Source organism: Amphibalanus amphitrite, unplaced genomic scaffold (assembly GCF_019059575.1).
Source record: "Amphibalanus amphitrite isolate SeventyFive unplaced genomic scaffold, NRLGWU_Aamphi_draft 000329F_arrow, whole genome shotgun sequence".
Classification (NCBI taxonomy): Eukaryota; Metazoa; Arthropoda; class Thecostraca; order Balanomorpha; family Balanidae; genus Amphibalanus; species Amphibalanus amphitrite.
In genome coordinates, this window is record NW_024881824.1 from 166,245 (window position 1) to 173,195 (window position 6,951).

Genomic DNA, 6,951 nt, shown 5'->3' on the forward strand with positions numbered 1-6,951 from the left:
ATAACTTACGATAGCACGGATCCCCCCAGCCTTAGATTTTGCTTTCGTGTAAATAGGCGGCGGAACGGGGAGGGCACCGAGGCAACGCGCCCCCCTTTGATTTTGGAATTTTAACGTCAACCCTGTGGGCGTTGCATGGAAAGAATGGGACCAAAAGTCGGCAGTGCCCCCCCTTTAATTGAAGGTGTACCGCCGCTACTGTTCGTGTTTATTAATTTTTACTTTTTTTAATAGTGAAACTGAAATAAAGCGGATACTGAACTGTGAACATCCAGTTTTTACACTGGCCCCACACAAGCCTCCGAATGCCCAAAGCCGGCCAAAGCAGATCTCTGAGGACTGGCCTTTGGGTGTCTATACCATACCGTGTATTGGTCAATGTCGTCAATGTGTACGACATACGACCTCGGCGTTTACCATTGTATGCGCTGGAGTGGAAACTGTTGCGCTCGAAAAAAAAAAATCAGGGGAGTGGCTTATGAGCGTTCATCAGTCCTAACTACCCGCAAGCGAATGGCTAGCCCTTCCGTCTCCGCTCGCTTGCGATTTGGCATTTATGTAGGTAGTAGGTACAAAATAGAGGCAAACGACCATGAAGGTATGAGTTGCGTCTCTTGCACGCATATATAAATCGAATCTGAAAAGACAAAAAAAAATGATATAAAGCGGAAATGGTTAGCATTTACACGTATTCAAAAGGCACCGTTGGACAAACTGTAGGAGCGCATAGCTGCAATATCAGGTTATTGAAATTTTCCTCATGTTTAGGACACAAATTATGGAGGGGCAAGAATATACCTTTGCCCCTCCTCCAAAAGTTTCTTAGGAAACGACACCTCCTCTGCCACCCCGTATCCGTCGCCCCAGTAAGCGGTCACTGAAGGCCGGTTGCCGCTGCGTCACGTTGACGCTTATAATGCCTCCAAAACTAGGTTGAAGAGAGGAAGACTACAACTGAACGTGAATGCTTGCCATTTAAGAAAGGCAACGTATGATGAAGTATTTGGGCATCTGGTTACATCTTCAGATGATCGAACAGAATAATCAGGTATATGGTTTCTTGTCCAAGCTTTGTCACAAATTATGGGGGGGGGGCAAAAAGATACTTTTGCCCCCCCCCCCCACGAGTTTGCCAGGGGGCAGCTGCCCCCCCTGCCCCCCCCCCCGAATCCGCCGCCCCTGGCTTCACTGCCATATTTATTGTTGGATTAACTTGAAATTCATGATACACACTCAGAAATGTACGTTCTTTCGTATAGTGAAAGAAAAAGGAAAATCGGCCGGTAACTTTTTGATTTATCGGCGTGTCAACGCAAAAACGTCGCTCATATGGCAGATTTGACCACATTTGACCTCGTTTGACCTTGAAGATATTGACCTAGGGTCATGATGTTCAAACACAACAGAGTTCCCCAGTGCCTCCACCTACCCTCAAAATTTCGTCTCTCTAGCTTCAGTGGGAGCTGAGATCTTAGGGGGGCGGCGACATTCGCCCCCCCCCCCTCCACTGGGCGTAGTACCTACTCGCAACCCTTCCACTGCGCGTGTACGCCCGAACACTGGGCAGTGGGCAGCTATATCAACTGATTTTACTCACTGTTTTCCATGTATGTAATTTTATCACATGACTTCACCCTTAAATGGGCCGATTTGCCGGTGGGTGTTATGCGGTTAATAAACAATAAACAATAAACAATAAACAAAACCAAGGGCTCCGCCACGGACTTTTGGTTGGGGGGACAGTCTGCTCTTCGCCCATCGCCCTAGTGTCTCCTCTAAACCTAGGGTACCCCCAAATCCAGTTTTCTCATCGGACTTAGGCCACTTGTTTTTCGTCATAGCCCTGATACGATGATTTTAACTAAAAAATAAAATAAAAATAGAGAAATGGTACGTCACCTGACCCATGCAATATTACCCAATATTAGGTTGTACCTTAATCATATTGTCACACTAGACGGAACAAAACTTGAAAAACAAATCTCAATTTTTTAATGGTATCTGGCCCATAGTTTTGCGCTGAATCTGAATCCTTTTTTAGCATTTGGCGAAGGTCGGGTCAGGTTAGGTGAGATCAACAAGTGCGTGTCCCGCCGGCTAGCCAAAGTAGGGGAGAGTGGGGCAAAGCGGCCACCCTAACGCTTATTACGATGCCGACGCCTCATTTTTAAACTTGGACAGATTCTTTCTATACCAATGTGATCCCTATTAAATTGCCTTTTATTCCAACTGCGTTTCATTTACAAAGCCGTTCACATATGGGAGATATTGACAAAACTTTAAACCTATAGCATATTGGCCACTTTGCCCCATCCCTGGGGCAAAGCGGCAACCGGCGACTTCTCAAGTCCCGATATGAGAAACAGAATAGTTGCCTCATGTACGACTAGGGTATTTGATAGTGACAAGGTTTAAGGGAGGATGGATGTTTACTTTGTTATATTCCCACCTGTAGGTAAACAAAGAAAAGATTTTCATGGAATAACATTTACCTAATTGCATTATTTGGTAACTCTTGTAACCTAAAAGGGGCCAAGATGAATGCATGACGACACATTTGAATATAAATAATGTTTTTATCCAGATGGAAACAACTTATGGCCAATTGGGGGCTGGCCACTTTGCCCCGGCCACTTTGCTCCGCGCATACCGTCCGAGGCAAAAATATTCCAGCTCAGCTATAAGTGGGGTAAAAAGCATTAAAATTGGTAGGAGACATGTACGATAACCACGCAATGCATGGACAAGAACGCTTATAAAAATTACAAACGGTTATGGAATAAAATAACATTTAAAAACTGTAAACATAGTTGGTAACCTGGCAAGAAATGCTTCTCCGTGTTTCACAGAACAATGGCGATGGGCCTGAAACCACGGTCTGGCTCATTCGAACGACCGCGAAGAGAAGTATAATTGGAACCCATAAATTGGAACTGACGCCAGCTGTGGAGGGCTAAAACGACGGGTGGCCGCTTTGCCCCGGGTGGCCGCTTTGCCCCACTCTCCCCTACATAGGTGTCAACCACCACAGACAGCTTCGTATCATGTTGCATTGGTACCAAAACTACTTCTCAAATGTTCAAATGGATGCTTAATTCGACATCATCTCCAAAAAGTTTCCTAGTAACATGCATAACTCGAAAAAGTGAACCAAATTCATCTAACGGTGATGACCTTGACCTGATATTCACGTGACCTTGACACCGACCATAATGCATGTGTCTACCGTCATTTCACATGTTGGCTCGGTTTTATGACATAACAAGTCTGGAAACGTATAGATAATGTGCGCTAACATACGCCGAATCGGTATTTCGGTCTGACATGGTCTGGAGAAATAGGCCACAGGCCACAGGCCACAGGTCATGGGGTCTAGGATCATGAAGTTTTCAGGGGATGTGTAAAATTCCCGGGAAATAGTTACTTATAGTTTCGTCACGAAAACCACTTTTTACGCGTTACTTGCGAAAAATTGAGGGGCGGGTCAACCGACCCACCATAAGAACGAGGGTTAACCTCTCACTGGAAACAAACAGCTTCTCTCATCCTTCAGTTCTGCGATACTCTTATTTGACCGATTGAAGTTTCCTCTAAAAGAACGAACGCGTTAACCCGAAATGATGTTCAGACGGCCGTCGGCCAGTCTGCACGCTTTTATTGGTCGCCTATCAGTGAGCAACTGCCAGGGTGACGTCACACCACCTGACCTCGCGTGACATGTGACGTCAACCACTTCGGGCGGCGGCCCACCGCGCGGGCCGCCGCTTCATTCTGTCTCGTTCGCCCGGCAGTGCCGGGCCATTCGAATTGGGCTCGTTCTGGTGACCTACTGCTTCGACAGTGCTCTGGGACAGGTAAGAGATATGCGGCCCTTGTGGTCATACCGGGCAGACGCATGGCAGGCGCCCATAGCATTGAGATGCATTTTGTTCTCACTTTGTTCTGATTGAGATGCTGTTTCAGTTTTAGCAAATTGGCTGTATATGCTGTCGCCTATTAATTATGAATGCATTTTGCCATGATAAATATGGCTAATGGCTCTTGATTTTCTACAGATGGATCTTGATTTTATTCTTTCCATAATCTTATGGCCCCTAACGCTTATATGGCATTGACATTAGTACTGGGACAAGCTAATCGTTGCTAAAGCGGACATCAATAATAAATGCCCTGGTGTGGGTCCTTTTAGTTTATCAAAATCCATCGCTGTTAGTAAAAACCCCACCCGCCTTATCGGGTGCCGCACGGTGCCTCGGCGGGCCGTCCGCGCCCCGGGGCAGGGTCCGTCCGGGAAGGTCAGGCGACCTGTCAGCTGGCTAGCTGCGCCCCGGGGTGCGGTCGGACACGTAGCGGGGCGCCCACAGGGTCTACCGCACGATAACAGAAGGGATTTAGATAGTTCACGAGCTTTCTGCTATTTAGTTTTTTTCGGCACGTGTTTCCCCTCTATTCACGAATTATATTTATGATTTATATTTTATTTCTGTTCTCGGTAAAAGTTAACTGTTTTAAAACTTTGTTAAAACCCGCGTCCCGTAGGGGGGGGGGCGAAACGGCCCCCCTGTCCTTTTCCGTCGATATCTCCTAAACGGCTGGAGATATCGCCACCAAACCTTCAGGACCCCTCCGGGCATCAATTTTACACATTGTGACCAAATATTTTTCTAGAGGCTATGATAGGTTGGCCACAAATGGCGTCAGAATGACGTTATGTTCTGCCATTTTCGACCGAAAAAGACCTTCGCGAGAAGAGCTGTCATGCCTACAGCTCTGAAGATACAGAAAAATGATCGAAATATAAAAGATGTAGAATTGACAGGGCTACAAAACAACTATCTCGGATTTTTGGAATTTTTGAGTTTTGGCCCCAAAAATCAAATGAAATTTTTTGGATATATTCGCCAAAAATCCAAAAAGTTTTTGAGTTTCGAAAAAAAAACGGAATATATGTGAGAGTACCTACCGTCTTCTATCTACATACCAAATTTCAGATCGATATCTCGTTTTTTGGCCAAGTTATAGCGAAAAAACTGTCCAAAAATGATGACGTCAAATTTTCAAACTCAATTTTTGGGAGTTCTAGACCACTTAGGGCAAAACAAAGACCACCATTGGACTCCCCGTGACGAGCTGCATCGAATGAATACCCATTTTATGCAAAATATCAACTTTGAAATTTGACCTAATTTGACCTGACCTTGACCTGGCCTTCACCAAAACGTGACTTAACCCGCGCGGGGCTGGGGGGGGGTAAATTTTACCCCCCCTCGCGAATTTTTGCGATATCTCAAAAACGGCGGCGCGCAGCGCCGCCAAACTTTCAGTACCTTTTCTTACATCAATTTGACACCTTCCCTGAAAATTTGAGCGAAATCCGTCGGAAAATTTTTGAGAAATTGACGTTTTAGTGACGTCATGTTCGCCATTTTCGCCTCAAAAACGGCAAAAGTTCAAACGCCGCTAACATCTTCATTTTTAAAGGAATCAAGACGTAACAAAAAAGGTTATACGTAATTTTACTTTGTCTATCAAATGGCTATCTCGGTTTTTTGAAAATTTTGGATTTTGGCCTAATTTTTTTCAAAAAACTGATTTTTTTGGGAAAATCATTACAAAATCCAAAATTTTGAGTCTATCGAAAAAACCGGAATATATGTCAGAGAAGTGGTCTATGTGCACCTACATACCAAATTTTAGAAGAATCGGTTCAAAAATGTAGGAGTTATTCAAAATTTTATGACGTCACGACACACAAAATTTTTGAAAAATGACTTTTTTGGAAGTTCTAGACCTCGTACGGAAACAAAAATAGCACCATTCGATTCGCCGTGAAAAACTGCATCAGATAGACACTTTTTCAGGCCTTAACAACCAACTTCAAAATTTGACCTCACTTGACCTGACCTTGACCTGACCTCGACCTGAAATTCATCCAGAGGTGGTCCATATCACTTATTGAGTGTGCCTATTGAATTCTATGAGTAAAATGACCCATAAAACATGTGTCGCACATGCCCTTTTCTATATTTTGTTTTTTGGTGACCTGACCTGACCTGACCTGACCTTGACCTTGACCTCTGAATGATATTGTATGCAACTAATATTGTCTTGGTAGCCTAAGAACACGTTTTGGGCGATCAGTCTCAGTCCATGACTCCATCCTTCGGCAACTACGGTGCAAGGCCGATACTGTAGAAACTTGCAATTTGTACCCTTGACCTGACCTTGACCTTGACCTCAAACTTTAAATTAAATACATGTTTTTAGTAGTTCTTGATGAGAGCTTTCGATTGGCGTTTGAATTTTCCAAATCGGACCATTAGTTCGGGAGATAACAGGGGGGGGGGTAAAATTTACCCCCCCCCCCCCCAGCCCCGCGCGTTCGGCTGGGGACCCCAGCCCCGCGCGGGTTAAGCTGGTCCCAAAGGCTGCCTGACCCACATAATAGCGGTAGCCCTACGGGGCGCGGGTTAATTGGTAGTCTAATGATTTGTCACCATGTGACCTGGGTGTCCAGCACAGTTGTGGGGCTTTGGTTCCGGACGTACTCTGTTTCCAATTTCTTCCGCCACTTTCGAAGCTTCAGCGCCAGCTGCACTCAGTTTTTGCGCCATTTGCGCAGAGTTTTATTAACAGGGCACGTCCCATTCGCCACTTGCGAACCTAAAGCGCCAACTGCGCTTATTTTTTCGCGCCATTTGCGCAGAGCTTTATTAACAGGGGACGTCCTCCTCGCCACTTGCGAACCTAAAGCGCCAGCTGCGCTGATCTTTCGCGCCATTTGCGCAGAGTTTTATTAACAGGGCACGTCCCATTCGCCACTTGCGAACCTAAAGCGCCAACTGCGCTTATTTTTTCGCGCCACTTGCGCAGAGCTTTATTAACAGGGGACGTCCTCCTCGCCACTTGCGAACCTAAAGCGCCAGCTGCGCTGATCTTTCGCGCCAATTG